This window comes from Patagioenas fasciata, chromosome 2 (genome assembly GCF_037038585.1).
Source record: "Patagioenas fasciata isolate bPatFas1 chromosome 2, bPatFas1.hap1, whole genome shotgun sequence".
NCBI classification, from domain to species: Eukaryota; Metazoa; Chordata; class Aves; order Columbiformes; family Columbidae; genus Patagioenas; species Patagioenas fasciata.
In genome coordinates this window covers 108,315,337-108,338,696 of record NC_092521.1, presented here as the reverse complement: position 1 = coordinate 108,338,696, position 23,360 = coordinate 108,315,337, and the positions used below count along the sequence as shown (strand labels likewise).

The 23,360-nt window shown below is 38.3% G+C and overlaps 1 protein-coding gene across 2 annotated transcripts in view; it reads left to right on the top strand.

The window, feature by feature from the left end:
• The window catches only part of CNTNAP2 (contactin associated protein 2), a 1,148,794-nt gene that overhangs the window by 1,087,973 nt on the left and 37,461 nt on the right, over positions 1-23,360 (top strand). The window lies entirely within an intron of this gene.

The window sequence follows — 23,360 nt, the reverse complement described above, 5'->3', positions numbered from 1 at the left end:
TGGGATGACTGCTTCTATGAGGAGATATTGAAGTTATTTTAAACAGTATCTTCCACTGTGAAGTTATCATATGCTTTGTATAACACCTTTATCTATGCAGTCAGACCTCTTATCGCAGTGCATCCTCTTGTCTCTCATCGCTCTGCCAAAACTGCCACTTTCTCACAGTGAGGCCCACCAGCGAGGTCCTTTGGAAATCTGTAACACCTATAGGAGCACTCTGCTATACTTTTTTCATCCCTTTTAGGGACCTCATTGTTATTTCCCAGTGCAGCAGCTTCCCAGACAGCTCCCCAACTGAACTAGAAAGGCAATGCAGATGCATCTTAAACTGCCTTGGCTTCACTTTTAGGCTGTCTCACTTTCCATTACTTAATTTCTCCACTGCTGGCATCTCACATGAATTTCCAGGGTTGCTCACTTCAGGAATCAATTATTCCCATGACATTTACAGCTTTTAAAGAGGTTTTTTTCCCCTTTTCAGGGATAAGAGGGTATTGATATTATATTCTCCAGGTACTTTGTACAGGAATGTGGTTGCTTGAACTGCAGTGAAGTGTTTAATCCAGAAAATTGTAAACTTTTTTTATTTAGTGGTTTAAGACAGTAATCAATGAAACTGATTTTTGAACTGAAAAACCAATTGACCACATCGCTAAGTGACTTTTTCAAGATACACTTTTTCATTTGTTTCCTTTTTAAAATTTAATGCGTTTAACTTCTATGAAACAGGAAATAACAAGGCTTTAAAGTGGTTGGTTAGCAAGAGAGACAATGGACTATTTTCTGATACTCTCTAAGTCTGTTCTGTAGATAGTACAAAAGACGATGCAGTCTGGTTTTGGCAAGTCTCTGGAAACTGGGTGCGTTCACACCTTCCCGCACTGAATTAGGGTGGCTGGCCTAGAGCTGACTCTCTGCCTCAGCCAGGCTGCAGCCTCTGGGTTCATTAGTTAAAGTGAGGAGACAAATTACTTCAGGTGAAGCACTCAACAACTGGAATAGCTCTGCCAGTAAGAAATGGGGCTTAGCTCTTTCCTACCAAGTAATTGTGCACAAAAATATCAGCTAGAATTCACTGAAAGGTGTTGCAGTGTCCATGTCCTATGATAGATTAACTGCCAGAGAGGTTCTGTTTCCTTTGACATGGCCGCTCTCTGTAAATGCTTTCTAAGAAACTACCATGGTATGACAGTACTGCCTCCACAGCTTAGCTGGTAAATAAGCCTAACTTTTTTGAGTGGTTATTTGGATGGAACCAATGCACTGTATGTTGTGGTGTGAAAAGAAAATGGAAGAAACACAAAGTGAAAAAGAAGGCAAAAAATACTATTTATGCTACACTCCTTTAAAATACTCAGAGTGCAGACAGAGCAATGCAAGGGAACCACTTCATATTCTTCTGAGTGGCTGAGTTGGCAGGCATACTAGCAACATAGTCAGGTAGCCACATCGATGAAACCATGACATAAGCAGGAGGTTTAGTCTTTGTACTCGTTCTTTCTGAGCTAAATTTTTAAACAGTCATAGCGCTACAAAAGTCCACCCAGCTGTCTCCCACATAACCCCATGCCCACATGCTGGTTTCTTTGCTGCGTTTTAGTATTCACATTCTGAAATTTTCTTTAGGCATTCTTGGAGAATAAAGAGGCTGCAAGAACTGAGCAGCTCAGATGGTCCAATGTGCAACCTTTCATGTCGTAGGATACTTGTTTCAATTTTGGCAGTGACTGAAAGACATAACCATCTCAGAGGTCAAATAAAATGAGTTATCAACCCTGTTCTTTTCTTTTCCTATAGGTGTGCAACAGTTTGAAGGGCAAAGTAAGTGCAGAATCCAGTATCTTTAAAGCTTCTAGTTGTCACATCGTACTGGCTAGGCATATTACAGTGGACCAGAGGAATTAGCACCAACAGAAGATCTGTATATCTATATTGAGTTACAGTTTATGCCCGCCTATAATTACATTCTCTAAATGAGCAATATCAGAGGAGCCTCCTATTTCACTGCTAGTCTGTCATGAGTTGCATTCAGTTCCTATTGTTCCCATACCATGTAATTCTTATTTGTCATCAAAAGTGAGTGCAAGGCCCTATTTATAAGGATAAATGGGTTTTTGAAGAGCACTCTGGAATAATCTTACTAAGAAACTGATCTTCTGCCTGGTTTATTTCCATTTTTATTAGGGTTATTTGCATAGGAGCAGCCACTTCTGACACAGCTGTGCTTGCTGTGATAGCTCACCTGCTGCCAGTCAGGAATAATCACTTGTACAACAGCTACCAGAACGCAACACCACTCTCTGCTCTAGGTGTTACAACAGTATGGCTGATGAATAAAATAGTGACGAAATGGCTCCATGCCTCATAACTTGTCATAAGATATTCTGTAAAGCAAGAAGGTCACATCAGGAACAAAAATTAAATATTGTACTGCCATTGTAATCAGGGAGAATTTCTTCTTATTCAAGTTGGGGTGTTTTCTGCTTTCCTGAAATAATTTCCAGAAAACGCAGTTGTTCACTGGCTTGAAAAGCACTGATATAAAATATTTATAGCCTTCTGGGAAACTGGAGGTAAAGGCATTCCGTATATAGTTCCTACCCAGGTAAAATGGATTATGGTTTGAGGTGTGAAATATAACTGAAGGAGACAACGCATGAAAAATCCTGTTTTACATGAGTGTTTGGTAACAAAAATATAAGCAACCAGAGAAATGCAGGATTTTATGAAAAAGATAGAATAGAATCGTTCATGTTTCAAGGAGGTTCTTTAATCTGTTATTTAAAGACACTTAGGCTTTGATGGCTGACACCCATGAGGTGAAAGGGAAAAGTCAGTTATCCAGATGACCAGCTATGAAAAGAAAAAAATCCAGAAGTAGACAATACAACAGGAAGTGTCATATGTCACAGTTCAGATCTGTATCTGCATTTTCATTTAGGCTTCAACTGGAGACTCATTACTGAGAGAAAATAGAGCAGAGGTTTGATTTTCGCTCTTATATGTGGTGGGTTTGGATGCAATGTTCAGGTTTGTCTTCACATCCATTTTGGAGACCTCCACCAATTTCCATTATGGGAACAATAGATAGGGAACTGTTGTCATAGTCTGTATTTTGGGGGGTTTTGATATGTATTTTTAAATAATTAGCTACACATAATTAAACATGATTTTGTATAAGTATCATTCTTGTGAACAGAAATAATTTGAGAGTTTCTTAATAGGATTAATTTGATTGAGCAGAGAAACACCTAGATAGACAAGAGTTGCTCTTGAGAAAGCGGCAGAAAATGTGCCTGTTGTCTGTTTTCCATCACCACTAACCACTCTAAATCAAATTATTTCAAAAATACTTACATATCCACTTGGAAACAATTAACATAAGTCATCTATAACACAGATTATAAATTTTAGAACAGACAGCTGTGCCTGCAGCTAATCTCTGTAGGTTTCATTTATGTCTCTGCCGTACCCTAGTGCTCTTCAGCTACTTCCTGTAAGAGTAGCAAAAACCGAAGTAGCTTTCAGGTCTTCCTGCCTTCTTACAAAAGCAGCTGCCACCATTCAGCAACTAAAGAGAGATCCTGGAAATCAACCCCAGGGGCCTGGAGACTTTTCTCAAAAGCAGAATTCCTGAAGAAGAGGTAGAAGGTCCATTTCTAGATGTGTTGTTTCCCTGGTGTCAATGGAAGGATTTTTTTATTGTTCCCTTGCTGGAGTTTCTCCGTTTCTTTACTGGTGAGCGTGCATGTGTGTGTGTGTGTGTGTGTGTGTGTGTGTGTGTGTGTGTGTGTGTGTGTTCAGAATAAAAACTGGTCAGGAGACATTTCTCTGGACTTGTTGTGACATTCCCTGCCTTGGATTGATGGGGAGTTAAGACCGGTTTGCATCTATCCAAGTAATTAGTTTCAACCATGCAAAGGAGAGAACATAGAAAAACTTTTTTAAAAGTAGGAAACAAAATTACATGGCTTACATGGCTTAGGTAAAGTATAGAAATGGGAGCTGCTTTTTTCTTGCATAACATCTCTCCATAAATCCATACTCAATAATAGGAGGCAAAAGTTTTAAATCCTTTGAACTACCAGCAGGGACAATGGCAATTTTTCCAAGAGGTAACCATTCTTTACTACTAAATAAGATACTTTCTTTTCTATAGAAAAAGCCTAGCAGTTTGATACTTCAACACTTCTGGATGACCTAAAATGTACAAAAATTTATCCTACCAAAACCATCATACACTTTCGAAACTAACTTCAATGTCCATGTTTCTGCACGACTGCAGAGGTTTATTATCTAGAGGTTTCATTTCATGTCAAAGGAGGTCATTTAGACTCATATATTTGAGAACATTTACCATCATTGAAAAGGGAGTTTTAATAGCCTTGATTAAAAATTATTTAAAGGATCTGGGCATTGTCATCGTTGGCGCTCAGTTTGGGTATGGTGCTTCACATTGACATAATCTGATACAAATCATAGAATCATTTTGGTTGGAAGAGACCCTCAAGATCATTGAGTCCAACCATAACCTGACTCTAGCACTAGACCATGTTAATCAAAGAAATCATAAAACCAATTACTGGTTTAGAATTAGGTCCCTCATACCGTAAGGTACTTTGCTCAGCTCTTGAATTTGGATCCTAGAAGATAATGCAGAGCTGTAAATAGGTTATGAATAGTCTAAAAGTATTCTTCTACTACACAACTTCGACATGTATCTGCTACTACCTCACAATCCTGATGAGATTATATATATATATATACAAAATATATATAGTATATATATATACTTATAAATATAATATATATGTAGTATATATATTTTTATATATATATGTATTTACACATATATATATATATATATTAGCAGCATGGCATTCATGGCTCTATAGCTTCAGTTTTCTCTGTGGCTTTCCATTTTGCAGCGTAGACAGATAATCTGAGTGCAGGGTAGCCTAGCCTACTTTCACTGATCGTTAGAAAATAGCTAGCATGCGGTAAATTCATCCACTAATTTACTTCAAAGTAACTGCCTGTTACTTCATTTCTGAGCACCAGCATTAGCATTCAGTACTGTAATCTCAGGGAGAATGCATATGTATATTGTCATTAATATGAGCCCTCCTGCTACAGTAGCAGTTTAATATTAATGTGCTTTCCCCTGCATGAATCACACATGAACTATCAGACAAAAATACAACATCTGGACAATTTTGCTTCTCCTTCTCCCCCTATATAATAGCATCAGCCTGATTGGAACTAGGTGATCTTTAAGGTCTCTTCAAACCCAAACCATTCTATGATTTTCTGGTTGAAACTCCTCTGGGATTTGATACTGCATATCTCTCTGATCTCAGATGTCTGTCTCTCCATATCTCACTCTCCGAAGTGTTTCTGGTAATGGTGGAAGCGTTCCACAGTTCTTTTAGTTAAAACAAGATTGAAAGTAAAAGAAAAATATTTTTTTCTTTCCGACCTCTGGGTTTTTGACCTATTTAGTTTCTCTGAGAAATCCTAACTATAAACCCTATTCAGAAAAGGACATTTCCCATCTACAGGCCTCCTGTCTAAGGGGAAACCATAAAGACTTTGAATTGATGGTTCCACCCCAATAACTTACGTGGCAGTAATCAGGGTAGCCCAAGTGAATTTTATCTTTTGTTTGAGAACTGAAGTGAAGAAGATGACCCAAGAATATCCATTGGTGCTGTTCACCTCACAGCATCCATGCTGCATCTTCTTTAAGTTTTTCAGAATACTGTGGGATTCAGCTGCTGCAACATTGCCTGCTGGCAGCTCCAAAGAGGCAGAAGGTAGACTCTAGACGAACTGGACTAAATTAGATGCTATGGTAATCTCAGTAGTTAGGAGCACAGCCAGTTCTGCTCTTCCAAGAATTATTTGGAGTAATCTCTTCTCACTTTCACTCCCCCCCTTCACTCGTTCTTCATCTCTCAGCCCTATCCTGTACTTAGTGAAGGGCAGCTCCCCTTTCACATGCTTATTGCACCAGTCATGGTAAAAAGCCTTCACTGATTACTAGTGATTCCCTCGTGCTCCTTTAACATGCATTTCAGCCTGTAACACGATGCAAGAGGCTCCTAGTTCCTAAATTATAAAGTTCATTTCCTTTATGCGTGAAGATGTCTCAGAAAATTGTTTCATGCAAAAAGCTCTACAAAATCTTGCAGAGAAAATAATCACATTGCTTTACAGCTCTTTCCAAGTATCTATTGGCTCTGGGGGAAAAAAAAAAATGAGAGATTGTAAAGACATTTAATTTAGTTAATGCCATTTTAAACAGAGTATTTGCACAAGTCTTACCTGACATTCAAAACCATGTAATAACAGTATTTAAAATAATGGAATAAAATGAAAAACTTCAGTAGTTAGAGTAACTTTTTTCCTAGCTTCTGTATTTTATTAAGGTGGCATGTCTTAGTTATACAGCTTTTCCCTACCACAGGAAGAGAAGAGCTATTTCACCTGTCCTGTGTAATATCTCGTACTAATTTATTTCAAATTCGACTGCTTTAAAGGGTCAAAGAGGGGAACTGAACATGAGAAGATCACCAAGTGCATCAATAAAACCTGCTGCTGGCCCTATAAAATTATAATGGCATAGACTGCAAAATCTGAGAGCTTAGGCCACCTTCAAGGCTTGTAAATCCTAAACCAAAGTGTTACACAATCTGAAAATTGAAAGCCAAAGGTGTACCTGAAGTGGAAAGTGAGAGCATGTTATAATTTTCCTCCAAATATATTTGAAGGAAAAACTGAAAATCAGAATAGATCTCCCCTAAAATAACAGAAAGACAGAGCTGACAAAAATTGTCTTTACTAGGCCAAGGCACAAGTTTTTAAATTTTACATTATTTTACCTAATATGGGCAACCTCTGCCCATGGCTCCAGAGAGAAAACATTAAAAAATAATATGAATATGTACCCATGTTTTGATCAGAAACAGCTGTATAAATATCCATTCTGACCAGTTTATTTGGTTGAGGGTGAAGGTTATCTACATGGCATTCCTTTTAAGGTCAGGTAAACAAATGATTTCCAATTCAAAACTCACTCATCTGATTGGAAAAAAACCTCAGGTTTTATCTGACACTTGTTTCGCTTAGGAAAGTGAAGGGAGTGGAGGGAAGAATCAGAACAACACAACACATAACCTGACAATAATATTGAAACCAAAACTCTCAGTTTTAGTCAGATTAATTGTAATCTCTCCAAGAGACTGTGTGCCTCTGAGTCTGTGGTCCAATTCAGAGACACTGTCAGACAGGCAAGAGAAGAGGCTTGTGTCCCTTGTTTTGGAAGATCACTGGGATCAAGTCAACCCTCTCCCTCAACATCTATTCTAGTTTTCACTCTCATCAGTAATAATTTTAAGTTGTTCATGTCCTCTCCTGATCTGAAGTGACCTCTTACGCCAGAAGTGCCAGAGGTTTCCTGAAGCCTGGAGAAAATTTGCTCAGATTGCTGGAGAACCTGGGAAAGGCAAAGGATGTGAGAGTTTCTGGGATGTGAACTAGATAGCATTTTCATGGTGTGTGCTACTGTGTCTGACACAATAATCCCCGAAAGGAGAGTAGGACCATTGCCCCTACCAAAGCCCTGCACTAATGCACCTTCATATCCTGAGGCTTAGAGTTGCCTTAGGCCTGGACAGCTTTCCTTCCCTCAGAGAAGTCTGGACCTATCCATGCATGTAGGTTTTAAGCTGTACAGCTTTGTAGGATTAAACTTATCTCAGTTCAAAGGCTCAACAAAATCTTTGCACTACTAAACCCTGTTTTAATCCAGAGCTAAAGTACACCTTACGTAGAATGTAAAGTAAGTCTATATTGCACTGCTGTTCTTTGCACAGAAATAATTACCTGTATTACATAAGTATAATCAAGACATAGTAAAATAAACATATTCCTCAAACAGTATTAAAAATTAAGATCAAGTAACCTTTTTGTAGGTACTTTATATAGAACTATAAATTCATAGGCTGAATTATTCGTGGTGAATAATTTGCTTAACTCCCACTATCAAAAAAAAAAAGGGGGGAGGAAATAAATTATGCAAAGATAATCTAACATTTTCCTGTTAAGCCAGACCTTTAACTGTAGGTTACTTGGCATTTCTTTTAAAGTAAATGTTCTCATTATTTGAATTACAAAACCAAAACCTGACTGGTGTCTTCTTTTCAAGTGTTGCTTCCCAGCAAATTTTAAAGCTCTATGTGTATACTCTATATGTAAGCCCTTTCTGATTGGTATAGTAACGTATTCTCCATCTGCATATTACAGGGACCAGCTTAAAAACTATTAATTGACACAGAGAAGGACCGCATTTGAAAGATTGCTTGTTCCATTTGCAGTAGCTTCAATTACATCTGTGCTGCAGTTGCATCAGTGACCTCACTTAAAACTTGCCATAGCAGTACATCTATGATACTGCTCAACACAGACTGATTGTCTGTGGTTATCTGCATGGTATTAAGGTATGTAGGAGGGAGACACTGGGAATCATTCCTCCCAAGCCCCTCATTGCTGCTTGCTGTGTCTTAGTCACCAGTACTGAGCTAAAAACATACACTTCATTTAGATTTTTGCACCACCTGTGTTTCTCATGTGTCACTTCATATATGGTGGAACATATTTCAGGTAAGTTTCAGACTGACACATTTTCAAGCTGAAGCATGGCAGTCAGTCACCTAAGGGAGGAAGTTGTTGCTTACTACCCAGGAAAATACAGGAGGTCTACTCTAACAAGTATAGCTAAGGAAATGAAACAAATTGTTTTAATTTAATAATTCAGATTGCTTTCTGGATCAAAAATTAATAGAATGATTTTTGGAGGGAAATATGGAAACTATATGGACCCTCACATGTCTTCTATTGGGACATCTACTGTAACAGCTAAAATTTTTCACCAAGACCCAGGAATTATCTAAATTAATCTGAAAAGGCATGTACGATGAAAGACGCTCCGATTCTGTGGTAGAAATATGACTGGTGTGTTATTTGATGGAGGCTTTGAAATGGTTCTGTCACGTCTTGTGTGTGCATGTGTTTTAAAATATGGCATCTTATTGGAATAACTTTTTACAAAAATTTTAGCAATTTCAATAATATGGTATTGTATAGCTTCCTGAATTAGATCCAGAAGTTTTCTACAGCACAATCTGTATCAGTAACAGCTTTTTGTGCTGCAATTTTGTTGTTTTTTCTGATATTCAACCTGACTAGTAGCAGTGCTATGCCATTGACCGTGACAGTTACTGATCCTTAGATTTAGATGCCATAATAAAACTCGATTTAATCTGGAATTCAGCAGCTAGTTCATAAACACATCATTTAAATACAACATCTTTACAACTTTCTTTCTAGAGAAGCCTGTTTCCTTTACCATAACTGTATACCACTTTCCAGAAATCAGTCCTGTATGACTACATGAACTTACAAATCTATCTCTCAGTGATTTTCAGCTAATGAAATGTCAGGGTTGTACTCTGCTTGCAAATGAAGCAGTTGAATGAAGTTACAGTCAACTTCCCACCAAATGTTAGTATTTTTATTTTATTCAGTCTGATAGCAAGATAACATATGCTGCCACTGATTTTGTTACTCCCTCCTATTTTCCATTTTCTTCAGAGAGTGTTCAGAATTTTACCAGTCCTCCCTGGGTGTTTTTTTGAAAGATTAGGAGCTGCTTCATTGTAACATGAAAATGCTGGTTGATCAACAAAATAATCTCCTGATCCTACTTCCCAGTTGCAGAATCCAACCTATGTGAAAGTTTCAGCATAGTATATGCTGTTCTTCAGAAGTGCTCAGGGAGAGAAGTGTATTTGTTATGGAGTGTTAGAAAAAAACCACAATTGTTTAAAATACTCAAGCTAGAATGACTCCTCCTAAAACCTTTTTCTTTTAGAATAATTTGAAAAGGATTTCCTCTGTAGTGGTTGACGAGGGACCTCAGAAATGCTGATATTGTGAGATGTCTTCAGGGAAAAACACTATTACAATTACTAGCCTAATTCATCAAGCTGTCACATCACTCTCAGCCAAATTCAATGTGATTTCTCTTTAGCACCTTGAAAATATGTACTTTATTCACTCACTACATACTCACTTAGCATAAAATTAGCATAATTCCCAGCATCCTTTGGCTAATGGCAACTTCTAGTTGTTTTCTTTCTTCTACATTCTCACAGGATTCCTTGCAAGACAGTCAATAACATGACAAAAGAAATGGATACTGTCTGATACAGGGATGTCAAACTCATTTTCAGTGGGGGTCACATGAGCCTCGCGGTTGCCTTCAAAGGGCCGAATGTAATTTTAGGACTATATAAATATAGGAAGGCAACCGTAAAGCTGACGTGGCCCCCACTGAAAATGAGTTTGACATCCCTGATCTACTATTTATGTGTTAATTAGACCAAGAATTAAAGAGTCTTTTTCCATTTTTCAGAGGTGACATCTTGGGTTTCCTTCTAATTTAAATATAGACAAAAAGATAACAAAACGTTGTATTTACTCTTAGGCAAACCAAAATGTTTACTTTTTAACACTTAGTAACAGTTAAGCACTTTCCTTTTCTATTCCCTGATGAAATAAAAAACAAAGAAAAATATCCAAAAGCTTTATAAATCTTGAAGCCACAGTGTGGGATGAAGAACTGGCAACTTCTCAGAATACTGTAGCAAACTTTTTGACATGAAGTTTATTGCCTAATTTTCTTTGTATCATTTTCCGCATGAAATCCTTTGAAGAAACCTCTTGGGAGAGCATAAATGGCTACTAGAAACCATCAAGTGCGAAGTAACTTCTTGTGATACGGGCCTTGTTCTCTCAATTACAAATTAACTTATACCAACACACAAACCCCAAACACACCAGGAAACTTCTGTAGCTCATAGTTAAAACTAAAGATAATATGCAGGTGCTGTTATGCAAATATACTTCAGTGTCTATACTAATTCTTATATACTGCATGTTACAATACTAGAAGTCTGAGCATTTATTAAGATGCTTTTTCTTTCTTTTGTTTTTTCTCTAAAGAAATACACTTTTCCCAGTAAAATAACTTTGTTATTGATCAAGAGAGTTTTTTCTACTAGTTCATAGTGATGTTTCTTTCCCCTTTCCCAATTTAGTGCAGTTCAGAGGTCAATCTGTGATTCATCTATGTGAAATACAAAAGACCAGACAGTAGACTGGGATACTATATTTTGCTGAAAGTTTCTCAACTATCTCTTACATTACTCATTAATGTTAATGGGGTTTTTCTGCTCTCCCGCTTTAAATATGGACAAACAGAACACTAATAAAACGTAATTTAATGAGATCTGTGATCTGTAAGGCTTAGAAATAATCTGAATTACCCCGAGTCACGCAAACTGGTTTTATTTTGAGTGACAGCCTCACCTGGAGCACTGTGTGCAGTTTTGGGCACCGCAGTATAAAAGGGATATTAAGCTAATAGAGAGTGTCCAGAAGAGGGCTACAAAGTTGGTGAAGGGTTTGGAGGGGAAGCCGTATGAGGAGTGACTAAAATCACTTGGTTTGTTCAGCCTGGAAAAGAGGAGACTGAGGGGAGACTACAGCTTCCTGACAATGGGAGGAAAAGGGGCAGGTGCTGAACTCTTCTCTCTGGTGACCAATGACAGAATCCAAGAGAATGTCAGGAAGATGTGCCAGGGGAGGTTTAGGTCGGAAGTTAGGAAAAGGTTCTTTACCCAGAGGGTCGTGGAGCACTGAACAGGCTCCCTGCAGAGGCAGACACAGCCCCAAGCCTGACAGTGTCAAGATGCCATAGGACAATGGTCTCAGACATATGGTGTGAATTTTGGGCTTGTCCTGTGCAGGGACAGGAGTTGGACTTGATGATCCTTGTGGGTCCCTTCCAACTCAGAACATTGTGTGATTCTATTATATGATTCTCTGACTTTTACAACAGACACATTATTCACCTTACATCTTAAGGAACAGTTCTGGCTTTTGGACAATCCAATTTTATAGAACTTTTGGATAATACATCTTTATAGAACTTTAAAGAAGTTAATAGTACCAAAAATTTCTTTGTCACAGCGCTCAAAAATGTGCTTTTCACTGCTCTTAAATGCTGCTGCAAGCACTGGAAGACTGTTAAACTAGGAGTTCTTTCCTGATGTCAGAAAAAGGGATGAGAGGAAAGGAACTGTGTGCATTGGTACTTGCCTCTTCTTTCAAACAATAGTCTTAGATCTCTGGCATGTAATTGAAGAGTTGCAAAGCATTTTTAAACCTTGGGTTTTTCTGGAAAGTTCTGGAAAGTGATACAATGAAAGAGTATGTGAAGGGGGACGGTTGAATAGGGTTTTGAATAATCTGAAGATTATCCAACTTAATTTAAAAGTTTAAAAGTCAAGCTGTGAAAACTCCAGCCATCACTTAGAGGATTTAGAACGGCAATCCTTATACAGCTCTCTCTAATGCCCTAGAATTCATTGTAAGATCTGTTTAGTTAATATACCCCAGCATGTCATTTAAGTAGTACAGAAACTGGCAGTTGAAAGTCTCATTTTTATTCCTCAAATGGTGTTTACAGATTACATGTAGATTATTTTATTCTCTCTTCATCAGTTGTTCCACCCTTAACATAGATGCATAATTTCCCAAACATTCCTGAAATATTCAGTAACTTGCTGAAATAAAATAATTGCTAAAGTAATTAATAGGTTATATTTAAATATAGTCTTCTTATGCTGTTTTCATATTTAAAGTTTCTCCTGTGGCTTTAATTTGTTAAAGAGGAATTAGCAGAGAGTGTCTTATACACATTGAACAAGTAAAACAGGAAATCTTTATATATAGCAGTCAACAGCTACAATATAGTTAGAATTTGGCAAAGGTCTGTAAGGACAGTTTTGAGGACTTGATTCTAATGCACCCTACATTTTGATAAGTAATTCAGATAATAACTGTATTGTTTAAAAGGAACTGGTTTTCTTACATCAAAAGTAAGGTTCTCAGTTTTAGTCACAAGATAACTTAGCAGATGATTTTTTTCCACATTAGATCACTGTATTTGAAAAAAATTTATTTGACCCATAGGAAATATCAAGTGATAGTGATAACAAAGTGAAAAGTTCTTTAGGTTCTTTTTTCCTACCAGAAACTCAATCTCCACTTGAGTATTCATGCGGATGAAGCAAAGAGTATTTTAAAGCAATCAAATTCATTATGGCCATTGAATTTCTCAAAACTGATCAAGTTTTGGAAAGTGGAGGTACTAGGGTCAGAAAGTGATCTGGTAAGAGCTTTAGGAGCCAGCTCTGTCCTACTGACCATGCTGGAAGGTGTTTTGGCTGCAGGGCTGTCCCTTCTGTGGGGACAGGAGGTAAGGGGATGTCAACAGTGGAAACTTCAGCCACAAGGAATGTGTGGAGGGAACAGCAGACAGGAAGGTTGGGGGAGCAGCTCAGCAGCTGTGGCTGAGCTGTATGGACACAGCGGGGTACCTGCCTCACATCACCTTCTCATCATAGTTACCACTGTCATTCTGTGCCTCTCTGGAGACTAACTCCTATCTTAAAGGAAACCTGGAAATCACCGTTGTCCCACCAAGGATGCAGGACTGGCAGAAGAATCTGGGGCAGTTCCCACACTGCAGTCCAGCAGAACTAATGGCACTGGGTAGGATGCCTCAATAAGGATGTCGCTGGCATCATCGGCAGAGCTGGGAGTCTCTGCTAACCTTGCTTCCAGTGTCTGAGCCAGTTCAAGTACCTCCGCTCAGTGCTACTCTGTGCCCTGTGGCCTACAGTCAAGTTTCATGACTTGGGTGGCTGGCCTACTTTCCTTTCTAGATCACTTTTTATACATTGTTTGTTATTTCATCATTACATTTGAGCTCTTGGATGCATTTCTAAATAGGAAATTGATGACAGATATTTTTTCCTCTTTTTAAGAGTGTAACTCATCAATAATTTCCCTTTTTTTTTTTTTGGTTGTGATATTATTAGCTTGCTCCAGTACTGTCCTAGCCTATGCATTCAGCAACAAAATGCAGCTACTGCATTTCCCTCCACTTGCAGCACTCCTATAAATTAAACCAGTTTTGTTAATCAATAAAGGATAGATTTCATACATTGTAATTGTACATCATCTGTGGTAAGCTTTTTGGTTGTTGTTCCTGTTTGTTTTGAAAAACTGGTGTCTAAAAATACTAGTAGTGATTTTCCTCAAATATTTGCATTACGACAACAATCAGAAGCTAGATGTTAGTGCTTTTATCAAATACCTTCAAGATAGTTATCACTCTTCTTCAAATTATTACCTACATCCACTCAATTAAAGGCAAGCTGGGACCCTTGCATTCAGTAAATGATGCTACTCAATTATTTTCTCAAGTGTTTAGATCTATTTTTTCTCTAGTGAAGTCATTCTTTTTTAATAAATCATTGATGTCAGTTAAAAAGTTGATCAACACAGTGTGCTAGGGTATAAGGTGTCTAAGCACTAGAAGAGATATGGAAATGAGAATTACATTGACACAATAACCATTACATATGGAGAATGGGAGTAAGATTTAAAGAATTGCACCTTTCACCAAGGGTACTTTTCAGCTCTACCCCAGGGCACAGCAGCAGGAAGAGACCCGAGACATTTCTGGTCAGCCTCTCTTCTTTAGCTCCACTTTGCTGATGACTCACACAGGCTTGCCATGGATGCGCAGTCCTGCAGCACCCTGCACAGACACTCACGGGCATCTCCACAGGCAGCAAAGGAAACAACACGGCTGTTTCACAAGGGACACGGCCCTGCCAAGTTCCTCTGTCAGAATGAGAAGGCAGTGTTCTTAAATGTTGTAGCTTTATCCCTGCTTGAAGCAAATGGCATTTTACACTGGCATATACTCTCAGGTGCTTTCTTTACCTTGAAAAAGAAGCCTATTCAGCATCTCTCTGACAAGTGCCTGCAAGCTTGCAGGAGCCCACAAATTTCTTTCTGTTAATGCACAGAGCATATCTTAATTGCTTAATGTTGTTATCTTGACTTTGTAATAGTGTCCCCTCTGGGAACAAAGGAATGCCTGGCTGACAGCTAAGCTTGCACTGCATCTGATACCTGAGTATCGCTTGTAGTGGGCAAAATCCATTCTGCTGAGGAATGCAGTGAAACCAGTGCATTAATCTTATGAAGGAATTTTTGCTGGAATGAGGGTGATACACTGCACCCTATCCTCAGACAGAAGAAATAAATATTTTCACCTTCTATTTTCTACCTTTTCTAAATGGCAAATGGCAGAGTTGTGTTTCATTTCCACTTTATTCTGAATGGAGCAGAGAGGGACTGTGGGGGACTACGGTGGGTCCGTGGATTCCCTGACGGAGGGCATGGGAACAGAAATTAGCCTTGAAGATATGAAGGCCTACCCATGAGTAAAGGAGTATCCGGAGATGTTAAGGATGCACCCGTGAGAGAGAAGGGAGTAGAAGAGTAACACTGATGATAGCAAAATTAGCCAATGAGATGTTACTGCTGTAACTTGTAACCAATAGTGAAGAGACACATGAATTGGTAAAACTGTATAAAAATGCACTTGTGGCAATAAATGGCATCTACTGCTTTCATCCTGGAAGAACTTGGTCCATGTCGTTTGTCCGTCTCAACCACGACAAGGGACACAGAGGGAGAGTGGGAAATTATGAGGTTGACAGACAACTGGCTTTTGTGTTCAAACATGGATCTGTCCTCTTTCTTGCTTCCCCCAACAGGAATTAGGTAGTAAGGTGTTAATAACAGGGTTCAGACACTGTCCTCTATTCCCAGTGTGATGCCTTTACCAACAGTGGTGCTTGCACAGCTCTTTCTGCCCTGATTTTCTGGGTTTTCAATGGTGTGCATGGCACTTACACACCAAAACCATTTCTGTAACTTCTAAGTTGGCTATTTCCAGTCGTTCCTTAAGATTCACCTGTGGCTGTTAAGTTGTTTTTTTTTTTAATTTACTGTTTATGTAATTGTCATAGTAATGTATCCAATCAGATAAAAAGCCAAATTAAACATGAACCAAATCACAGTATCGTGGAGACATGTACAAACGTGTGCACATGTGTGCGAGTTCCCCTTGGAGCTTCTCCACAGCTCCAACTGAGGGCTGCAGGCTTAGGACTCGTCTTAGTACTAAAAATTGTACTACATTTCTATAATGCTATAATTACTTTAGCTTTCTCCAAAGTGCAAGGAATTTAGGGAGATTTCCTTATGCACACACTTGCTCTAGACTTCTTGCCTAGCCCACTACTCCCTTCTCCTCCCACCCTCATCCTCTGACTCCCCTTTACCATTGTCCCTGGTTCCCTCTGGCTCCAGCTCACATATAAATTTGCAGCAGGCAACACGTTGCTCTCACCCTCTGTGTGCAAGGGAAATCTGATGTACAGGATTGTGTGATCAGTGCTACCCTTACAGTGACCTTTTAAGTTTGAGCAGCTGACACAAAATCCCCTGCTCTAACCACCACCCTCCCTGCTTTGTTATTTAGTTGGTTTAAAAACACATTAACCGGCCTTTTAAGGCAAATATTTCAATTTAACATAGATTTTGTAAGACAAAAGGACAAGGATGTCCTGCTTAAACACCTGTAATCTCAATCTAGCCTTACCCTTTATTGTCTAGACTGCTGCCTGATTCAAACTTCTGTTAGTAGTGAACTGGAGGCAAGGAGGAAAGAAATTATTTTTTTCTAGTTTTCAGATGGACTTATCCACAAAAAGCCAGAGTATAATTTAAAAAAAATCTATGCTAGGAATTTCTTGTGCCAGTATTCAGCTCCTCTTGATGTTTGATGATGAGCATGCTCAAACACAGCCTTTTATAACTATCCACAAAAGGAGATTCTGCAGATGGGTACCATCAGCTTGTCAGCTGCTGAGACAAACTGCTTTTAAAGGTCAACTATCACCGTTCCTTTTTTCCAGCTCTTCCTCTGACTTGCATCCAGCCAGCAGCCCAGCAGTAACTCTAAGCAGGTTGCTTGTGATTCAGAAATCTTGCACAACTCATCACTGTGCCTGTGAAGTTAAATTCTGCTTTGCACAGATCATGAACTGGAAACGTGTGGTTACATTAGCAGCTGCACAGATAAATGTTATGCCCAGTAAATTCAATATATTCAGAATATTTCAGCCTCACTGTACATCTGTTGGTGTGTCAGACTATGTGTTCTCTATGCATTTCAATGCTGTCAGATGTGTGAGCATGGCAAAGCTCGCTGTTATATTGGAGCTACCAGCAATATTTAAAGTATTTCTTTTTCCCAGTTTGCAGGGGGAGTATAAGTGGAAAGAGAAGTGCAGACTTTTAGGGCAAAAGAACCTTTATTGTTTTTTTCTTTCCTCAATTTAAATCAAACTGCTTCAATCAGTAAGTAATAGTGTGTGTATCCAGGGATGGAAGAAGCGTTACGTGTTTTAGAGGATTCAGTACCTCAGTAAATTTCAACATAGAGATCGTGATGAACAACACCAAGATTGCTTAGTGCAGAAATTCTCACATTTCACGTATGTTCTTGGAGTACCTGAGGCTTCTCAAATAATGCAAGTTTTCCAGATTTCTGTGAAGAACTCTTCAGGTGTGAAATGGGTGTCTTGACAACAACTGTCTTCTCCTTCTCACCTCAGGCTACCAATCCACATCACCCAGAGGCCTGAAGCAACCACTTTATGCTTAAAGAAAAACATTTGTTCTAAGTGCCTGAATACTGTGACATGAAAAGATCTGAAATCATTAGCATTACTTCCATGACACTCCAGACAAAAGCAAAACAAAACAAAATTGGGGAAAAAAAAAAAAGGGAAGTGGTAATATATAACTGATGATAATACTTGCAATAAAACAAGAAAGAAGAGAAAGAAGGAAACAACTGAAATGTGAATAAAGAGGATATGGAAGAACAGTGGTGAATAAGGAGGATGGGGAGAAAACACTGAATGGGAAACCATAACAGGTAGATGGTGACCTGCAGCAGATAATCAGCATCAAATACTTGAACAGAAATCTCTTGAGACATGATGGCAAACCTATGGTAAAACACCATGAGCTTTGTGCCAGATAAGGCATCAAATTCTAATTAAAATCCACACTTCTTAAGCTGACTTACCAAAAACCTCTGCACATTTCACAGAGAGCTTTTTTATCTCTCTTGGAGTTCTTTTTTCTAATACTCTGGTGACTTTCTCTTACTCAAACTGCAAATGATTCAGGACCTTAGGACAGCAAAAATTTGGCTTCTCTGCTCTAATAGTTTAACATATATGTAAGTTGTGACTAAAACTTTACACAATATTCTTAAATTCTGCTAGAGGTTGATTTTTATATGGTTATTTTTATAAATTCATATGTATATATATATATATATAAGCTAAACAAAAAATTTATGGACAATACCAAGCAGACTGTAGAATCCTCCTAGACTGTGTGTGTGCTTCAGCACAGTAAAGACTGCAGGTTCTTTGTCAATTCAAATACCATTTTTCACCTTCCAGTGAAATATTGTCTGAATATTCTTCCATTCTGGAGATTTTACAGTTCAGGCATTTCTGTATATATTAATTAAATATCTAATTTTCTGGTTGGGTCTCTGATTTGGATCTAATGTTTTGCCAGCTTATTCAATATTACCCTTTTGATTGGAAAGAATAAATTCATTCCTTTAGGAAAGAAAATCTTATTTTAATTACCTAATTTTCTTCTCTTTGGTATCTGACCATAATTAATTCTTTATCCCTTTTTACCCTTGGTGCATTGTTTTAGAAATTGAAAGGGCATTCATCCAAGAAAAAAATAAAATCTCAAATAGGAAATAAATCTCTTTGTGACACAGAGCTGTGCCACTTACTGTCAAGAGACTTCAGGCACTCCAAATGAAGAGAAGTACCAAATTATTATTAGATTATGCTCAGTCTTCATACTGTGGTGTACCAACAAGAGGCATTTCTGTTCTGTGAATTTTATCTGAGCAGTCAGGAAGTGGTTGGAAAAAGGTTTGTATTTCCAGAGTTGTTATTTTATTGCCTCCCCCATTGCTTCTGTTATTGGGAAACAGTTTCACTTTTTCTTCATCTGCTTCATGTTTTGTTGTTTGGGGTTTTTTTTGTGAAATATCTGTAGTGAAAGTGTCTTGTATTTGCACAAAAACGTGTATTGCTGTAGAATAGCTGATCACAAGGCCTGGTTTTGAGTCCTGGCAAATGCTGCTCTTGTGTTACACTCTGAGACATCACATCACTGTTCTTTTGCAGTGGTTCACAGCCTGAGCAGCATTTCACATACAAGTGGAGACTGTTTCCGAGGTTTATGCCCGCTATAAGTTCATCTGCTGTGGTTCACTTCTCTACTTCCCTGCCATATGACTAGGGCATGTCCCATACAATAATCTAATCCAAGCCTCCCTGGCTTTATGGCTTTATGGCTTTGTTTTGCACAGGCAAAGCCTTTTCATCAGGTGGTTTGGGGGCTTTTTACGGCTTGGTGAAATATCCACATCATCAGCCTGGTAAACTTGTTACAGAGGCAGCATTATGTTCAGCTGGATGGAGACTGACCATGCTGCAATCTGTCCTGGCAGGATCTGAAGGCAGTTGTGCAGCACGTTTGTAAGTGTCAGCTGGAAATATGTTGTGGAAAATAAACCAGTCTGCTAGTTTGGGATTTGAGATCCAGACTTTCAGAAACTGTTTAAAATAGCATCATGCCATCTGTCTTTGCGTGGCTGCAAAACCTGCAGTAGCAACAAGACAATGGCTGCAGTAGCCTGTGGAGTCACCACCACACCTTTGCCACCCTCCCGCTGTTCCCAGTATGTTCTACATTGTCAGTGTCTTAGAAATAAATTATACCTAAATACGATATTAAAAGAGTTATTTTTAATAAGTTCTTTGATATTGTAGAACTCAATTATTTTTTAAACTTCTAATCAGGAGAAACATTCAATTTCTGTTCTTTTTTGGCATACTGCATAGGTAGGGATTCCTGGAGTTCAGTTTTTCTGACTCAAGACAGCAAAGGCATAAAGCAAACTGACGTCTTACTGCCAAATGTCTCTCTTTATGAGCTATACATACACATTGTAGATACTCTTCTGCTGGCTTTTTTTATTTTTTTTATAGAAACAACCTGGTTTACATAGTACCCTGGGGAAACATCAGGTTTGAAACAGTTTTTGGTTTACAGGGGCAAACCACATGCTGAAGAGACTAATGACCCAGACTGATGGAGTTTGCAATAAGGACATGGATTTCTGAAACAATTTAACAAAATTATTTGATTTAACTCTTCAAGGCTATGTAAGAATATTTATTATTTCTATGCTGTTCTTCATGTTGTTTAGTAATTTCACCCCAATGCAAAATGCTCTTATGATGAGTCTGAGCTGAACATGTCTGAACATGTTGCAAATAGCAATCCTTGCTCCAGTCAGGATTGCTTTGGCCTTGCATTTTGTTTCCCTTCAGATTTGGTCCCTAAATATCAGGATTATATGCTGTCAAAATTGAGTTGACCTTGTATCAAAACCATAGGAGTTTAAATGTTACCATTTTCTTTTTTCTTCCCTTCTAATACCTGGCCCTAATGTGGGCTATGTTGGCTCACAATTGAGCCAAACTGTGTTAGAATTTGACTGAAGCCTTTAGAGTCCTTTTCAAGGTTCAGTTCAAAGGAAATAATGGAAATCCTTGACAATGCTGATGTTTCAGAGTAGCCTGTGCCTGAAAGGATTGTACTTGTTTTGTTCCTGGCTGTCAAGCTGTGATGGTAGCAATTTTGACAAACTGAAAACAAATTGCATCGTGTTTTGGAGATGTATTATTCTAAAAGTAGCTTGCTGTGTTTTAATGATCATAGCGCTGCTGTGAAGCTCACCTGAATTCTTTTGTAGTCAATTTAAATTCATGTAGGCAGTAAATAAATTATGTTGGATGGGAAGAACAGATAGAAAATATTGTGATATTTAAAAAACAGACAAAAAATTCAATGAGGAACAGAAGAGTTCAGAAGTGAACCTAGATAATGGCTGATAGAGTTTGGTGATGATGACTTTCTAAAGGAAGAAGGAGTGCAGAAGTACTTTCAGGTCATGGCTCTGGACAGTTTTAAATATTAAACTCCTTTTTAAAGAGAGCAGCAAAGCTGTGGTTTAAGTTGCTTGACCTTTGCAAACAGACTCCACTCTGTGGATAGATGATTAGGCATGTTGTTCCATCAGGACAGATGAACTCCCCAGGACTCAGCATTCTGCTACTGTGCTTGAGATGCCAGGAAGCAAGAGATTTACCTCTGATGCACTGTTACAACGCAGAGGCAAAGAATAGCAAAAAAGATGTAGTGTTAGAGGGGTGTACTGATTTATTTTTGCCTTGAAAGTTATTATCGGGGAATTAAAAATAGGAATTGTGTGTTTATAATAAGTGTTGCATTAGTCTGTTTCCTATAACAGATAATGGCTGCTGTTTTCCTTTTATCTGTTATCTGACATAACAATAACCCATATGAGGGAAACACAGAGTGCTTGTGAAGACAAAATTACAGTGACCGATTGTCTAAAATTCAGTGGTTTGCAGAACAGCAACTTGAGCAGGTGCTGCAGTGAGGGAACAAGTGGCTTCCTAGTAGGTGACAACAAGCTGAATTTCCATTCTTGAGGCAGACTTCTAGAAGCTCATTTTGGGGAGTAATTAGTGTCATTCAGATCATCATATGTCAGTAATTAAGATTTGAATTTCCTTCTCAGTTTGATTTGTCTTTGATATTTGCAGCGTGCTATAAATGACAATATTGTTAGCTGGGTAAAATAATGTCATATCTTTCATGAAGTATCTGTTGTATTTGCTTACATTAATAATTGTTATTTTCAGTTATAGCTGATTAGATTATAAATAACACATTGGGTTTCAGTCATGACAGTAATTAACTTTTGGAGTCCTGGTAAGTGTACAAAAAGCTCAAACCAAGGTGTCCTATTTGTATATTTTGAAAGAAAGTTGGATCTACATTGTAAAGGTTACTGGTCTAGCAATGAGCCGTAAAATTTAAAAACCGGGGAATAAAATCATGGTAATCTGAACTTGATTTACTTTGTTTATAAAGGAACAAGTTATTTTTGACATCTAGGTGGTGCCAGGAAATTTTACTAGCCAGGGGAATCATATTGATTTCCTAAATTGAAGTGTAAACTCTGAAAGAGCTGCATGAGTACACTGCTCACTCCTCATAACCACTGGCCATGTATTGGAAAGGGCATTAGCTGAAGGTGTCATTGAAGTAAAATGTGTAAAACCTGATCTTACGTTTTCCAGTCACAATCTTTGGAGGCAAGAATTAAGTCCTGTGGCAGTCTGCTTTTGGGTAACGGAGAATAATTTTGGTCCCATAGTACATGAAAGTTCAAGCAGCTACCCTAGGGTGGCACTTTTTTCAGAGTGACCTTCTCCAAAGGCGGTGTGCAACACAGGCGTCACCAACAGAGTGACTACCAGGCTGGCAGTCCCCCTAAAAAGAAAGGAAGAACTCAAACTTTGGCAGGGATTACTATGTGGAATTAATGCCCTGAGATCTGAAAGGTGAAAATATATACAAAAGGCCTTCCAGCTCCTGAAGGACAAAACAGTCAACCTCCTACAGTTATGGAAAGCAGGTGTGTCAGCAAGAATATTACAAACTCTCTACAATTATTCTTTAACTATTTGCATTTACTTGAGAGAGAACAAACCAGTTGGCATGTCCTCACAGCCTCTGGGCCTTCTGTGCAGACTTTCTGGTGGTGGCTATCATCAGAGTGATGTGCCTCTTCTCCACACCTTTTCCTCTTGGCAAACTATCTCCAAATTTATTTAGCCTCAAAATTCAGCTAAGAAGTTAAGAAATGCCTTTCACCTCAGTTTTTTTAAGCAGAAAATCAAGTCCAAAAGCAATTTGAGCCAAGCACAGAGACTTGTAGGTAGGTTTCCCAAACTAAAAAGCCTGTGCCATAGTGCTTACACCAACCTTCTTGTCCAGGTGTTTACTCTTGAAACAGGAAAAAGAGACTGGTACTTTTTCTCTGTTTGATGAAATGTAAGCTACAATTCCTTCAGGGACTGAAACACATACTGAAGTGAATGTATGACATGTATTTTACACGTTGATAACTAGTTTAATCCATAAAATTTAGAGCTAGGTTTGAGATTATGCTTGGAGAGATGATAACGCACACTTCTTCCAAATCCATTTTCTGTATTTCATTGATTACGTTCTTCTGAAGATCTGAAACAAAGCACTGGAAACCCTCCAGTTAAAATGTTTCAGCTAAATCCTCATCCCATTAT